This window comes from Passer montanus, unplaced genomic scaffold (genome assembly GCF_014805655.1).
Source record: "Passer montanus isolate IOZ18808 unplaced genomic scaffold, ASM1480565v1 scaffold2, whole genome shotgun sequence".
NCBI classification, from domain to species: Eukaryota; Metazoa; Chordata; class Aves; order Passeriformes; family Passeridae; genus Passer; species Passer montanus.
The window spans coordinates 17,291,019-17,308,429 of NW_024366591.1; the positions used below are offsets into that span (position 1 = coordinate 17,291,019).

The following is a 17,411-nucleotide window of genomic DNA, read 5'->3' on the forward strand; positions in this document are numbered from 1 at the left end:
TCTCAAGTCAAAGTAGGTGGCCAGTGAAGAAATCTTTCCATATCATGACAGGTGCTTCTGACATAGAGGCTGTCCATGCATAAGGCCCTCCACTATAGTAATGCTTGTTTCTAACTAGTCATCTTGGGGTATATACTGAATATTGCTAAAAAACTGCTGAAGTGAGGTACTTCTTACCTTAGATCATCTAACTGGTTTTATAAGAAGGTGTTGCTCGCCATTCTAAACTACTTTTAAACAGTCAAAAAAGACATCAAAGAAGCATTTCAAACACAGCACTACTAGTACCTTTCCCCAACTCCATCTTCAAATCACTATGCTAAATTCTAGTGAGAAAATCCTGCTAGATGTAAAGGATGTATTAGAGACTGTGCTTATGTGACTTTAGCATTTTAGATTTCACTGTTGAAACAATTCCATCCAGGTATACATGCATTTTTAATGCTTAAACACAATAGGTTTCCACAGTTTCATTAAAAAGACCAAAAGCTCAGAGGTATGACTTCCATAGAAAAGTACAGCATTTGAATTTGAAGTAAAATTTTCTCTCACTGTTTTCATGTTACCCAAACACAAGACAGTTTCTGGATAAAATGGTGAGAATTATACAGACAGCCATGATTTAACTATAGCAAGGAAAAGAGTAAAAACATCAGTGTTACAGACATTGGAATACTTCTCATTCCTACAGTGGAGAAAATGAATTTGGCTTACAGAAACTTACAAATAGCTAAGTGCATGAAAACACAGAAGTAATAGCACTTCAGATTTATTTTTTTTTCAGTATAAAGTAATTACCTGCATCTTCTAAACATCTAATAGTCATGACTATCTTCAAAGTCCCTGTGGGGAAAAAAATACAATTATAAGAAATTTTTTATATTAGGTATAGATGATTATGAAAATCTTCTATTCTTTACAATAAAGGTCAGAAAATTTCATTTACCCATCCACTAGAAAATTTCATGTCGTGACTTAGATGTCTGAGTAATTACATTTGAAGACTATAAGCATGAATAGTTTTAAAGGACTTAGATTTCTAATGTGTAGATGAATAACAGCAAGTCTAAACTAATAAAGTCTCACCTTCCTGAATCAGTGAAAAGAGAGCTGCCAATGTACCTCTTCATTCCTATGCCTTTGTTAAGCCTGGATTATCCCTGAATCCCCTTGGCAAATCCCCTTTCAATGCCTCTCTTCAGCTAATACTTTTAGACTCCAGGCCTCTCATTAAATGTTTCAGGGACCAGCACAAACTCCTGGTCAGGGTGTCACCACTCAGGGAGAAGAAAATGTAGTGAAACAGAAGTAGGTGTCCAAATTAGTTAATACCTGTATGATAGTACTACAGAATACATGGCTGCTTTCTCAGAGAAGAAACTTACAGAAAAGACCTCTCTGACTGCCATGATTTGCCACCTCTCTGACTGTCACCACATTGCAGGCTACTCTGTATTGTTGAAAAGACCAGCTCAGAGAAGAGAGAGCCTGAGCATCATCTCACTGCCTTAAGACCCACAAAAGGAAGACTCTCCCTTTCAGTGTTCAACAAATCTCCCTTAAAAAAGATTTCTGCTTTTGTTCCATTAAAGAGGATATATGTTCAATTGTGACAACAAAAGCAATAATGACAGCATTTCTCTATTGCTTTTATTTATGACAAAAGTCAAGAGCATCTCTAAAGAACAGAGCTTTACTAATGGCTGGAACATTAGCTTCAGAGTAGGCAATACAGACTATTTTAATGATCCTCAATTAACAACTATCACAAAGAAGCTACAGTGCTCATGGCTTTTTTTCCATTGAATTACACCAAAAATTATAAAAAAAAAATCTTATAAAGGAAAAACACCCAACAAAAATTCAAAAATATTTTTTAGTTTTTTGGAATTAATAACACTTTCCAAGAACAAATGGACATTAGCAAAGCCTGATAACTTGACACAAATAGAATCAGTACCATGCCACCTGTTATGAATTAATCATTAGTAGTACAAATAATATGTCAGTAGTTGGGCCAGCAATAACTGATGGAATGTTGGTGTAGTCAACTATTTCTTTTAACTATAGAGAAATCCCCTGCAGTACAAAATAACAGCAAGTTATCAAATGCAAACCAGAATGTTTTAGATCATAATGTCATTTAGCTTTGATGTGCTAATGGCATCTTTAAATAAGTCTGTTGTCTAATTCTCTAAAATAAAAAAAAAAGAAAAATGAAATCCAAGTGTATATATATATATATATTTAATTTCCCAATCTGCTTCCTCAAATAAAAAGTGCCAGTCCAAATGGAAAAAGAAATCCTTGTGCACAAGTTACATTATACCAGAAGTGGTTACTGCAGAGCAGCTCGGCAGGGGCTCATGAGGAAATGGCAGGTAAATGGCCCAGCAGTTCCAGCAGCTGAGCTACACTGAATCCCAGGCGGCTAATGATGCCAATATATGAGCACAGATGTAAAGGAAAATGTGTGGCTTGAGAAAGCAGAAAGAGGGGCAGGAGTGAATGTTCCTTACTGAGAAAGCAAAAAGGTATTTTCCATCTTCAAAGAAAAATACTCTTCTCCTTATTAGGTAATTTTGCAAATGGTGAAGGAGAAATTTCTAGAAGATGGGAGTATCCTTTCTTTCCATATTCCTTTTACTGAGAGCACCTTTACAGAAGAAATCTGCCAGTGACAGCAGTGTGACAGCAATAGCTTTATTTCAGCAAAAGATGATGCTAATATACATCCAAAACTTTTCTGTTCTGGACTGAGAACTCTGTTACAGAGTTAAAGCCCTTCTTCAGGCCTGCAACCTCAGAACATTCTGTACAATTTTTCAACCTCCACTATGAAACAGGTAGAGACTAATTACAAGGATTATTGATGGTTTAAGTATGGCAAGAGCCACTCTCCTGGAAAAAAGAAATCCCTTTCCAGAATGAACATAATAATTTCTGGTTTGGTTTGAGCTGCCATCCATCCTGTGTCAAAGATGGCTTTAATGTTACTTCTCTTGTTCTTTTTCCCCTTCCTAATGGGAGACTGGCCTAAATGGAGAAATGTAAGACACTGCAAAGCTAGTTGGGATTGTGTCTGTTTTATCCAGTCAAAACTCTATCTCATCTGACTGCATTCACAGCCTAGCTTAAACCAACAGAATACTTCCATTTTTCCAAGTGATTAATGTTTCTCCTTTAGAAAAAATCATAAATACACAATGAAATATTGCTTTTCATCAAATACATACCATTCAATAGGCAGAAACTCATTATATATAGAGTACTACCTATTTAAAACCAAGGAACAAAGGATGATAAAAGGGCACAATTTTTTTAATGCTTTGGCACGGCTCAGCTCTGCTGGAGTGAGTAAGAGTAGCCCACCTACCCGGATCAGAAGCCGTATGGGAGTTGCACGGAGCACATTGTTTGACAGGAGCTGCAAAGTCCTTCCTGGCTGGTGGCCAAGCCAGGTTTCCTGACAGGAATGTGGCCCAAGAGCCAGCTCCCCTAGTCACATTAGCTGTGCTATCTGCCTGCTTCAAAACAGGACATTTCACTTCCATGAAAACTTTGAACATGAGAAGATTACTTGGAAACTAGGAGCTGCATTTATGTCAGATGCACCTACTAAATCAAGACTTTCAAAACTTTCTAGAAAGGAACATTATCCTTTTGCTCCTTTTTTAACGAGAGTGCCTTTGTGAGCTGTATGCAGGGGACGTATATCTGATTGACTGCAGAGCTCCAAGATTATTCCTTCATTTCTTTTTTTCTTCCTCTTTTTTTCAGACCACTAAAATGGTTACACTCAACAGCTTTAAAATAAAATTTGGCAAAATATTACTTTTACTGCTTCTCAATTTGTAGCTCATATTACAGTTCTTGCAAGTGAACAAATTGGAAGCTTATGTCTTCCAGGCTAAATCCTGAGTGCACCACACAGAATAAATATTGACTCTAGCATAAGGACTAAGGGTCAGATCCAGCCTTGTTTTAAATCTTTTCTGTCCAGCTCTGCCAGCACAAAGCTGGCCTAAAACCACAGTAACTGGCCCCTGAAGAATTTGTATTCTATAGGGCAAGTGTTAGCACAGAAAAACTGCAGAGGCTCCTATGAAATCCTTACATTCATGCGCAGACCTCTGCCAAGACCCTTATTAGGCAAGTCTAGTTTATGTCTGGGATAAGCCCAGCAGCCTTACTAGAGAGGCCACCTCTGAACTCTTCCCCACCTGCAACTGAGAAGAAAATTGCCTTGGCCTTTCAGGAAGAAAAGCAGCATACTTTCAGCTTGCTGTCCTACATGTTTCCCTCTGTCTTACTAATGAGATTCCCCAAAGAACTGCTTGGTGCTGATATCCCAGTGAAAAATTAAAAAAAGATTGGGATCCCTAGTAAAACACGGATTTATAGTTTCTTTGCATAGGCAAAGTCATAGGTGGGCTAAGCCTGAAGAAGACCTCTCAACCAGCATCCAGTGTGCACCTCTGAACTGAAGGGTTTAACTGAAGATAGACAAGCATTTGTTCCTCCTTCTTTCCAAGGCTATATGTTCATTCATGGGCTGAGGATGTTATGCGGCAACAGAACAAAAAGAATGCAGTCCTTGGGGTGTATAGTTTTGGCATTTTACACAAATGAAAAAAAAAGATGACCAACTGACACTTGGCAAAGTCTGAATTACTGTGGAATGGGAGCATGCTTGTTCTTTTGCTCCAGTTTGGCAGGGGTTGTAAGACATCATTTTGCACATGCGAATCAAACAGGTTTAAAACAGGTTAGATGCATTTATTTTAATCTACCACTTTCTATGTTATAACTGCTGTTGTTACCTCTTCAGGTCTGAAGATACTACTCTAATTGGTTAATTTAATTTCACCTCAGAGGTTCTGCCTGCCCTCTGGATTCCAGTGCTTTATTGAATGCATTGTCACTCTCCAAAATCAGCCAGAGAGCCACAGTTTTGGAAAAACCATGAAATACTTAGATGAGTACTTATGGGTTTGGTTGGATTTTCAGGTTTTTTGGGTGATTTTTTTGGGTGATTTTTTGGGAGGTTTTTTTGATGGCTTTTTATTTTTTAAAATTTGGGCAGCTGAACTAATTATTACAATATACTTTTTCAAATGTCATTTAAAAGTACCATCCAATACAAACCCAAGCACTGCTCAGCAAGTGCACACAGTACACAATGATCTAACAAACTGTACTGAGTTTACCTGAGGTCAAGCTACAGGGCAGGATCTGTTCTCCATTGCTATATTGTGCTCACACGGATTCCCCAAGAAGCCAGGAACTGAGGGGATCCAGTTACAGATACATCAAGGGCAGACTGCAACCTCACTGTGTCCAAACAACAAATTCAGGTCTTTGTCCTCATGAGGGCACATTTGTGTCCCTGGTAGTTGCTGGTTTCAAGGGACAGATTTGTGTGTGTAAAACTAGAAGTGGTGTAAAACCTGGCGTTTTGATTTGTGCAATTATTATTTCTTCAGTGCTTATACTTTGAGAACTGTTCTAGAATCTCAGCCATTGAGAACTGGCATCTAACACATTTTAGACAACTGTAGTAGTATTGAGTATTTAATTAATTTTATGCTTTTACCAAATTCACCTTAATCTTAATTATTTCGTATAATTCAAAATATTACCTGAGACCATTATGAGAGTATGTTGAAGAACATACTTTAAAAGCACAACTAAGAAAACAATCAAGTTGACACCAACTAAGAAAACAAGTAATCAAATCTGCTGTACCCTAACACCTGATAACCTGAAGTGCAGGATCTTAGACCTGTTCAGACATTTCACATAAATGTCTATGTGTACTTGCTATGATGAAGACCTAGACTCTGAATGTGACCCTACTGAGTCAGAGGTCAGGCACACACTAAGAGAAAAATCAGTTATGAAACAAGAGCCTCTCATTACAAGATTTGACTCAAAAGAGACTGAAAGGAGACAAATTATCCCAACAAGAAGGAGAGCAAAATTCTGCTCTACATTAGCCTGGCATGAATCTGAAGCAATGAGCTGCAAATCCAAGGACATCATTCCATATTTATTCCTCATAAAAACAAAAGAATCAAACCATTTAGGTTTAGGCTTTTATATCCTACATACAAAATACCTGAAGTTATTTGCCACAAGGTGAAAATAAACTAATTCAACACCTCTAAGGTGTCTACAGAGAGAATTGTAACATATTGCAAGAAATGTTCAATTATACAATAGTAAGAAAAGGTGGGTGAGTTTCATTAAGAGATGCTAGTTTGTATCATAAATGCTTTGAGTACAAGCTGAAGCAAAACATTCAGTTTTTGCTATGTTAAGCATCTCAAATATAATTTTAAACTGCTGGTCTCTATAGAAAAACAGCACCAACCAAAAACCTCAACTTCAAATTGACTGTATTTTAAGAAGCCATATAGTAAGTCTAGAGTAGAAATGCTTTAACCCTAACCTTTTAACTATAATGACAAGGATTTCTCACTTAAAAGTATATCACTATTTCCTTTTTTATCATTATACACAATGTACATATTACTATCAGATGGAAAAAATGTATTAAAAAAGCTCTAATGTTGCCAAAGACCAGCTGAACAGTTATTTCCACAGGATGAGTATTACAAAAAAAAAAAAAAAAAAAAAGAGAGAGAGAGAGAAATTTATAAACTATGCAGGAGCCAAATTTATCTTAAATGCTTCCTTTATAGGTAGGAATTTGAAAACAAATCTCTATTCTTCTCTTTGAACTGAACAAAACCCTGCTGTCAAAGAGATGCCAAAATAGCCAACAAGTCAAACAATCTTGTCAACCAATTAGCAGTTAATTGATCCCTCTGATCCCACTCCTTTTAACGGATCAGGTAAATATTTTGTTTCTGGTTGCCTAATCTTGCTGTGAACCTCAAGAGTCTGACAAAGCATGTCAGATAACACAAAATCCACCTGTTCTGTCTGACTGCCTTCTGACATGGACATCCTGAATCTGTCTCTATACAAAAGCAAAGGACTGGGATTATTCAGATATGAACTAAACAAGAGAACTACATAAACTGCTAATCGTTGCACAGTGGTACTTATTTCCTTGGGGAACAAGTTAAAAAATGAAAACAGTTTAATAAAATACCAATAATTTCCCATGTGGACCTTAAAATGTAATGGCAGAGCAACAGCAGATCTGACAGGCAGTACTTCCAGGATTATTAAAATTTCAGAAGGCAACAAAAATACCACAATTGTTTTGCCCTGCCCATACCCCCACCCCCATTCCCCATTTTCTTTTGAACTGTAGTACACAGTGATTTATAAGAGTGAGAACAGCTCCCATGCAGAGAACAGTCAGAAACCAATGCCCACCAAGGTCCTCTTTAAACACCATTTTGATGGCTGAAACAAGGTTTATGTGATGCCTAATCCCATTGGTGCTATCTGCAGAAGAATGAGTGTCTCTCAAGGGTGAATTAAGTAGTAAGCAACAGTATTTACTAAATACACATTAACAATGTACAGGAGTATCCAAAACAGTGCTGAGATACAAATGAGCTCTTAATTCTTGGATTAGTCTGTCAGCAGAAACTCAGCTTTATCTCACTTCCTTCTGAGCCACAGCAGCTAAATATAAGGACACTGTGCCAAACCATAGAAGTGTCAAATCACCATTTGTAGAATTACTTTTGACTATGTAGAAATGAAATGGAGCCTTGGCCCTGCCCAAAAAGGGCTAAAAACTTCTGCAAAGCAAAAGCTCGGATGCTAACCAATGATGCTATGTGATGCCACTGGGATTGCAATGGAAGTTTTGCATTTGCAAGAACTGGTGAAAATTATCGAGATTAAAGATTTTTTTTCTCAATTCAACACAAAGGAACATGTTAATCGGAAAGGGAAATTTCACACCCAATAAAGGACAGACTAAGTAAACTATGAATTTAGCAGCACTTGGTAAGGATAAAGTGTATGCAAAAAGCAATATTCCCATGCGGATGTGGTTTGTAGTCATTTACAGACTTATAAAACATCATCTACAGTAGGAAGGGTAAGAACATTTTCACTGGAGAGTTCAAACTATTAAAGTTGTCAGATATAAGAATTTTCCGAAGTGAAAGACATGCAAAGGCTGAAATGCCTCATCATTTTCACACAAGGACTGCAAACGGGCAGCCACTGGGGAGAACGCAGCTGTACCGGTAAATCTCTGTTAAGATATCATACAGCTTTCCCCCAAGTTTTCACAGGAAAAAAAAAATCAAAATTTGAGTAAATATTGCAACATTTTTAGGTACAAAGTAATTATTCTTCCCATGCCAAAAGGAAATACAAGGCAAATACCAGGCCTTAGCCTATTTTCACCTCAGAGGGAAAAATAACTGAATTTTCTGGGAAGCGAGGTTTTTCAAGTTAAAAAGTTACACAATCCTAATTATGCAACCGCGGCAGATTTTGTGAACAGTCATGCCTCCTTTCACACATGTCAGAAGAAACCACTTTCATTTCACATTAAAATATCAGTGACTTTCAAACACCTTTTTGAATGAGCAAATGCATTGCCTCAGACTGAAACTCTCACCCTGGGAAGAATTACATATGAAGACATTTATAGTACCTGAAGCTTGCATTTGTTTTTTCACTAACACCAGTTATTATACAAGCTTATTTTAAAACCTGTCATTGTTTACTAAGCTCTGTGGTCATCACATGTCAAAACAAAAAGAGACACATGCTAAACATCAGCAGTATGTTCTTACTATTTTTTTTCCACTTTTTGCCCCCAAAGTAGAATGGGTCTTCACAGCAGTTTTATTTCAATCCATCCTGAATACTTTGCCTCAAATCCTAAATATTGCATAGATGTCACAACAGTCACTACTCAGCAGCCAAAATGTTTCATTTTGACTAATGACTCAATACAGGCATTTTGGTGTAGCAAATCCAGTCACCAAGCATTGCCTGAAGATTCTGATCACAACAGAGGTAATGTAGGATACATTAATTAGACTGCATATTTAAGAATGCTGCTTTCTTTACAACCCTCAGGATGGCCTGAAGAGGAAAAGCATAATAAAAAACATCTTTAAAATTATTCTGATTATATTTCACAGTGCTTTGTTCTTTTTTAAGCATTGTATGTATAACATTCAATTGCATCAGAACACCACTTAAAATTCAGCAAAATATGCATATGCTTTTTGCTGCGTTTTGTAGTTATACATGAAATTTCACTCTGCACTTAAGTTTCCTTCTACAAAACACAAATCAACTGTGTTTATTAACATTACCATCATTCTCACAAGCAAACACTTCTGAAGAGATAAATGTCTAACAAAATGCCCGAAACTGCATTTAAAACCTCTGTTATTATAGAGCTGTTGCTATTTACGGCACAGACCAAGCTGAAAGCTAAGTTACAGATTTCAACAAGCACAACATAATAAAACCCAAAACATTTTTCAGGAAAGACACTGTTCAGATTTCATGATGACTTTTTACCAGACAAGGTCAGATCAGGGTGCATTACCACAGCACCTTAAAGGTTCATATGTGTGTCCCACAAACCACTAACTTTTGAAACTACTCCAAGGAAACCTGCAACATGAAATGACTGAACACCAAATTACTCCTGTCCATGAGAAGCTGAAGTAAGGGCAGCAATCCTAATTCCAGCCACCAGGCAAGAGCTCAACATGCTCTAAGAGGACATTCTCTCTTGAAGACCCATCATAAAGGAAAGCAACTGTTGCTCAGCTTTAAAAAAAAAAACCCAGACAGCTTCATACAGGGTTCTCCTTCTCCTGTATCCTGCCCGGCTCATTTCACCAAATTTAGTTTTTCTTTCTGTTATCAGAAGTGAAAGAGAAATCACCTAACAGTCTGGCCCAAAAGTACCTTAGGTGCTTGCGATACACCAGAGACACTTGCACACAACAAACAAAAGAACGCATCACCAACACTCAACCCAGTGTTTTGAGTTGGAAGAGACCTTTAAAGATCAAGTTCAACTCTCAAACATCTCCATGTCTAGCCCTCAACATTCCCTTTATAGACAGAGAAATGATCACGTAGAGTATATGTGCAAGCATGCATGCTTGCTAAACTAGACTTGAACTAATTATTACTGAATGTTCCATGGGATAGCTCCCAGCAATCTGAAATTGTTGCACTGCCAGCCAAAAACATATAGGGCTATTTTCCTTAAGACACATTGCAATGTTTTATCACTCAGAGCACCAAAGATAAATAATCCACTTAAATCAACTTGCTCATTCAATTGAACTCTTCCCCCTACTTTTCCCTTCCTCCCCCACTGACAGGGTTTGAGGACACCCTGTTCGCCTGGAGATGGTGAATCACTACAAGCCAGCAGGCCCACTCGGTTCCTCAAAAGTCACAAAAGGTGTAAAAATAGCTCGTACTAATGAAGCAAGTACAGCGTCAGCAGCCAGATGAGCGTGGGTGATCTGATAAGGGTCTGCTGTTGCAAAGGGCAAATTATTAAGAGAATGCTTCTGCCTCTCTCTCTTTTTATTAAGCTTTGTTCTTCCTTTGCTGAAACCAGCCCTCTGCAACGCCTGATAAATGACACCTGACAAGGCTGGCTGTAATTGCCAGTTTCATACCAGTGCAGGAAGTGGTGCCTCTCTACGAGCTGAAGGTACAGTGGAGATGTCACTAAAAAAAAACCCAACAAATAAAGAGAGGCACAAATAAAGCCTAAAAATAGCCAGGACTACCCACTGAGTATGACTGTGTGGGTATATTTAGTCTGTCTAACACCAACTTTTCTTGTTAAAAACACAATCTTACCTTTATGCAAAACAGCTTCCTGTTTCTAACTTGAGAAACTTGAGAACACAAGGGGGGTAAAATTCAGATTTTGAAATCATTCCCTTTCCATTGACATTTTAACAAGAGTAAAGGTGAGAAGACCAGGCAAATCTTCCATGCAGCTTTTGCATCCTGACATCCCATAAAAAATAGTCGGAAGCTTTCTATTAAGACATCCCACTAAACAACCCATCGAACTATGGGAATAGATTGAGGCAAAACCAGAGCAGTACCAGCAAACTCTGGGGAGCAGCAGGAGGTGAAGGCAGGGGACAGGTCCCCCGCCCTGGAGCGTGGCGGTGCCCGGCCAGCGGCAGTGGGACACAGAGGCTCTCTCACAGCCAGGTCCTGCATGCCACACCTGCCCCGGGCTGCTGCACAGCCCCTCCCTGGCACGAAGGACCTGCCAGGAAGGGAGCCATCAGCTACTGCCATTTCAGGCTGCAGCCAAAGGGTCACCCTTGGCCAAGAACAGGAGAGCTTGGCCTACTGCCGGTGCCAGCCAGCCTTGCTTGGGCTGCCACACGAACCATCCCACTGCCCCTCCTGACAGGAGCCCTGAGCCTCCCGTGGGTTTGACTGCAACAGGACGAGCCAGAGCTACACTCAGCTGAGGTGTTCAGGGATGTTCAGCCAAGTCTCCTTCTAGGGAAGCTCCATGCTCCTGCGGGCCATGTGCTTCGCTCCCTGCTTCCCAAAAGGAAAGCAGGGACAGTCCCCCCAGTCCCCCTCAGAACATCTGCAACTATTTAAAGCCTGAGACTGGAATACCACTACTGCAGCAACACCCATGCCAAATTCCTAGTGCTGACTAGTGCTCTGTATGAGCTGTGCAAGGAAATGGTCTCTCCCACAATTTTGCTTTTTCTATTTGGTATCATGACTCGTTTGGCTGACACACACAACAGGGATTTGTTTCATTATTATGCAGCCTTCCTGTGTGCCTCCAAATACCGCCCATCACGTCTACTGGGCTATACAAAAACACACAGGTTTTTACCAGACTTTTTCTCTCATTTATGACAGGAAAAAAAAAAGCCCACTGTAACACTACCAACTGCACATGCAAGACTCAATCCAAGTGATTATTCTGAAATTAGAATTTTTATTTTCCTCTGATTTTAACATTAAACAAAAAGTAATTGAAGTTAATAAGATTAAATTTTTAACATTAACTACAGTGGGAAATTGAGACCATGTTCTTTTCTTGATATGCTGTGATTAAGTCCCATTGATGCAAGAACACTCTTTGCGCAGCATCATAGTTTTGTCTTTTCATTCTTTGCCTTAGTGGTAAATTTAATAATCACTGATTTTTATACTAGAATAGATAAACATGATGATGTAAGACAAATCGGTTGATGATACTATTCTTCAGACAATTTAATTTTCATCTGAAATGAAGAATAGATGTTATTATATTAGAGGAAATATGGATTTTAAAATAATTTTTAGTAGGTTTAAATACTGAAGACCATGTTCTGGCAATATATTTTCATAAAGCTAATAGGAAACAGGACCACATATTCTCAACCACTTTGGGGATCTTAAGTTATGAAGTTAAAAGTACAGTGGTCACAGCCTCAGTGTACCTCCCCACTCAGATTTGGAACAGGAATTCTGTCTAAGAAACAGTAATATATTATTACCTAACATTTAAGATTGCACCTATTTAAATAAACATACAAAGGAGAATATTAAACTAAGAAAACCACAGAAAAGTGTATTAAAAAACATAACATTTACTATTACATTGTATTTTCTAAAGTTCTGTAAAATAGACTGAAATCCCAAAATCAGGGAACGAAATCTTCTTTTTCGGTAAGTTCCTGCCATAGGCTTTCTCCTTTGGCCCGTGTTTAAACTATGGGTGCTGGAACCTTCTTGTCCCAAATGCAGAATCACAGAATCATTTAGATTGGAAAAGACTGTTGATATCATTGAGCTCAACCATTAACTGTTAAGTCCACCACTAAACCATGTCCCTAAGTGCCACATCCACAAGACTTTAAATACTTCCAGGAATGGTGACTCCACCAATTCCCTGTTCCAGCGCTATGAAGAAAGTTTTCCTAAGACCCAAACCAAAACCTCCCCTGTTGCAACTTAAGGCCATTTCACCTTGCTCTAAAGTAAGTCCCTTACTCACACCTTCACCATGTGGTGAACCTTCAGATACCACAGGTGGGGTGGCAGGCTGGATATAGTGGTGTCCTGCACTTCAGATGGGACAGTAGTTCCACAGTGGCATTTCCCACAAAATAAAAGCCTACAGTAGGTTAAAGCACACCATGGGCAAATGGAGGCAGTGGGCACCAGCAAAGGACAGCAGGGGAGGCTGCAACAGGAGCTATGGGAGGCAGTAAGGAAATACGGCATTAAGTAGAGTCTGCACTATCGCACATCATCCTACATCCTGCTGCAGGTTGCTTTTCCTGCCACAGCCTTCTCCCTCCCACCCCTGCACGGTGTCATTTTCCCCAGTGTGCACTCCCCTCCCACTCAACAACATGTAAGGCACACCATGATTTATGTCACCTCTCCAATCTTGCCCAGCATCTCGGAGGTGCAAGCATAGATGCAGTCTGAAAAGGGTTAGGATTAATGCTTTATTGCCAACTGCAGCAGGCAAGTGGCTTGGCTCATAATGCAATTTTGTCCTCAGTAAAACCTGTAGGAGGTGGGAGCAGGTTGCCACGAGCCTGGTGCCTTTTGTGCACTGACATATGCCCTTGTTGCTGGGCAAAAGGGCACATCCAATTAGGTGTCTTTTATTATTAACGTTCTGCTGTTTCATCTCTTGATCATGTATCCTCCTCTTGGCCCCTCTGCACCCAAGCCTGTGTAATGCACCAACATCTGCAGACACACTGCTCTACTTGGGAAAGACCAAGTGGAAATCTTGTGGTGGAGACCAGGTATCTTCCTCTTGTAGACCCAAGCAATATCACAGGACCCTCAAGCTAAAAAGATGAGAAATATGAGGAATCTGCTCTGCTGGAAGTAATAATTACAATGTATTATTAACAAAACTCAGGTTTCATCATTAACTTGACTCAAGTTTCAAGAACTGATCTCACCCTAATGATCCTCCAGATTACATCCAGCCTTTCCTTCAGAGTGGAACCAGTTACCAGCAAGGAAGTCTGCTGGTAACTGTTACACTGAAAAGAAAGCACCAGTAAAAATGAGCTATAAATACCACAATCAAACAAGTGCAAAAAAAATTACACACATTTTAAGTTGCCTGAACTCAGGGCCATCACCACTTGGATCTGATCCTGCCAAAAAGACAGAGACTGTAACTTCAAAGGAGCTAAGAGGAAAGGGCTCACTGTCAGTGCGTGCTGCATATGGCACAGCTGACCTGACCCTCCTTCTGCAAAGGATTTACTCCACTCCCCTCAAAGATGTCAGTCAAGTTAGAGCTCCTCTCTTGGATCTCAAAACATGAGAAAGGCCACCTACGTGTTTGCTATAATGAAGTAGACAACTGTCTCAGTCACGACCCAACTCCTGCCACAAAAAAACCTAAAAACCTTGCTTGATTTTGTTCCTCTCCCAAGCTCATCAGAGAAACAAAGACCTTCAAAAGCGTTTTCTCGACCCCTAAGTGATAGATGAAAATGCCACTTTAATTGTGGATTGGTGAGGTCTCCTTGAGCAAAATAAACCAAATTGCTCAGATGCAACTGCGTAACAGGGAGCCTAATTGCTTTCCTAGCATCAACAAAGAGCTGCTGGTTCATTAGAGCAAGCTGGAGGAGCGGCTGTTTGCATCTTCACAAGCTGGGAGTATTTGATTGCAAAATCGCTACTGCTGTTTGATCCAAAATTCAGCCTCTGAGTTCTGATCAGGAAAACTTAAAAGCAAAAAGCCATCACTCTGATATTTTTCTTCACAAGTTTCTTCAGGGTAACAATTCATTTTTCTCCTTGATCTGTTCAGGATGTCAAATCTAATCATAAGATAGGAGATGAACTTTTATATTCTGTACATACTGCTTAGAGAAAGAACAGAACTGATGTGAACCAAATTGCAGTTTCACATGACAGCTGGAAGTTGCTGGCACTTAGGCTGCTATGCTGAGGTCTAACTGCAACAGGACCTTGCCAGAAAGAGCAAAGGGCAGAGGAAGGCCAGGAAAAAGGCCAGTGGAGGTCAAAGGCACTCACATTTTTTGCTGACTGGTCAGAGCAGGTTTGGACAGCAGGCAATCAGGCAGACAGCAAAGGAAGCTTACTTCCATCTTATCCAATAGGGGAATAATTTGCTAAATCACACTAAAGGGGAATGTGGCAGATAGTGCCATCAAAATGTTCAGAAGCATTCTCTGCCTGGGGCAGTTCTACTCCCCTTTTGGGAGACCACACTGCTCTGCTTAAGTTTGCCTGTCTATCCCCCCTCATCATAAAGCTCAGATAAACCATAAACCATAAAGCCTTGCTTTATGCTTTTTCCATCACAACCATCTTTAGACTTAAAACTTGCTGGATGAGAAACACAAACGTAATCTCAGACAGATAACCGCCTCAGCAAGTCTATCAAGAGCACCTTATTTTCTCCAGCTCAAACTCCACATGTGAACAGGTCCACATACATCTGCATGAAGAGGTGCATTTGCCTGAGTGTTTACTAGTGAATGCCTGGCAGTCAGAGTGCCACCAGAAGTGCATCCAGTTGTTTTTCATTTTTTAAAGGAAAAGTTGTTTACATCTCTAGGAACAAAGAATTGATGAAGTTGCTTATAAAATGCACCACCCATGGATTCAAATCTGAATCTTTTCTTTTTTCCCCTTTTTATGCAGTCTGAATCAGCTTGTGGGAAAGTTAACAGAAATATTCCACCAATGAATTGAGAAGTGGATCAAACCAGGACAAGAGAAACCTTCAATAAAGCGGAAGACTCCACATGGGGTGGTCTCAGGAAAATCACTCAAATGCAGAACTACCCATCATGCTGAGGGCTCAGGTAGGTCAGCCCTTTGCATGCTCTGCTTTTCACTCAAGGTGCTCATCAGGAGTGGAAACCAAAACCTTTTCTGACAGGTTACGAATTAAATAACTACAGCTGGTTTCCAGGATCTCTTACCTGCTGCTAGCAATTTCACACAGAAATAATAAAAGTCCTCATTGAGTAAATTATTTCTAGAGGTATCCGTTTAATCACAGACTGCTGTAAGATACTTCTTCTCCAGTAGCAGTGAGTCCAGGAAGCACAGAGCATTTGCCAGCATTAAAAGAAAAGCACATCTAAAACCACAGCTCCAAGTTGTCAAAATACTGCTTGTTGCAGGAATTTCATCTATGCTAACACTCTGCTAAAGCAGTCCAGGTAATAACAGCAATGACAAACAACAAAGAAAAAGTTACAGGCCTGCTAATATAAATGGGGCAGCATTGCTCACAGATATTTTTAAGTCCCAATGGTGTTGATCCACCCATAAGCAGGTCTGGATTTATAGAAAAGAAAGAGTAAGTGGATGACTACCCCACAGGAAGTTTCTATTTTAAAAAGTGTCTGCCTTGACTGAAAATCAAGATAACACCTCTGAAATTCCCACCTGTCAAATACATTCTGTTTCCTCCTTGGTTTCTTTTTTCTTTCAACAGTGAACTGAGCTGATCTAGAATTATTTTTCTGTGATTTTCAGCTAAAGTAGATATGGAAGGAACTGCGGACAAGCACTGAGGGCATTAAGTCTACAAGAGACTTGCCTTTGTTCCCCTTGAGAAATTGATACAATGCCAGCTTGAGTGAACTCTGAATCCAGGTTTTAATTAGACAAAAGGTGAAATCAGTCAAACCTACCTCTTGCCCAAATACTATTCTTTCCTTAGTATCCCACTGTTCTCCAGAAAAAATGCCCTTCTGACCTGTTGGTCGCCTGTTGGTCACCACTTATGCAGGCACAGGATCCAAACTCTGTCCCAGTGTGTCCTCACCATCTGCATGTTGTCTACCTCTCCATCGAGAGCCTCCAATAAAAACTTCCTATAATAGAATTGTCCTGACTCACAGGTAGGGGGGGAGGGAAGCTGACCTCGCTGCAGCACCAAGAGTCTCTGACGCATTTTGGGAGGCTGTGGTTTCAGGTCTGAAAGAATTCAGCCTTGTTTTCAATGAGGTTTCATACAATTAACTTCCAAAATATCACCCTATAGCTCCATGTCCATTTGAAACTTGATATTGTTTAGTGGTTCAGCTTAGCACTATTCAGGGCTTTAGGCGTGCGCTTGGTGAATTAGCAGTACTCACCAGCAGAAGAGAGTTTCTCAGAAACGCAGCCACCCAGGCTCCTGACTGGCTCCACCTCTTGTCCGCCCACTCCCAGTTTCAGACATTTCACATTCCAAAACTGGAAGTGTCTATGCAACGTAAGGTCAGATTATTGCACAACATGCTCTTTTCCTTCTAAGAGCCACTGCATCTTCAAAAGTACATCTACTCTAACAGCAAGAGAGCTGTTTACAGCAAATTTCTATCTGAGTGGGAGTATTTTCTCCATGAATCTTATAACAAGGACATGACGTGTAAGACTCTTCCCTACATTTGGTAAAATTGTTACTGAGATGGCATTTATTCAATACT

At 39.7% G+C, this 17,411-nt stretch overlaps 1 protein-coding gene across 18 annotated transcripts in view; it reads right to left on the reverse strand.

Moving 5' to 3' along the window:
* Positions 1-17,411, reverse strand: part of HIVEP2 (HIVEP zinc finger 2) — a 136,676-nt gene that overhangs the window by 24,899 nt on the left and 94,366 nt on the right. For 16 of the 18 annotated variants that reach the window (XM_039707385.1, XM_039707391.1, XM_039707375.1 and 13 more), the window contains one exon: positions 799-843. The exons of the other annotated variants lie outside the window; for them this stretch is intronic. The gene's annotated coding sequence lies outside the window, so the exon portion shown is untranslated. The remainder of the gene's footprint in view (positions 1-798; positions 844-17,411) is intronic. 18 annotated transcript variants of the gene reach the window in all.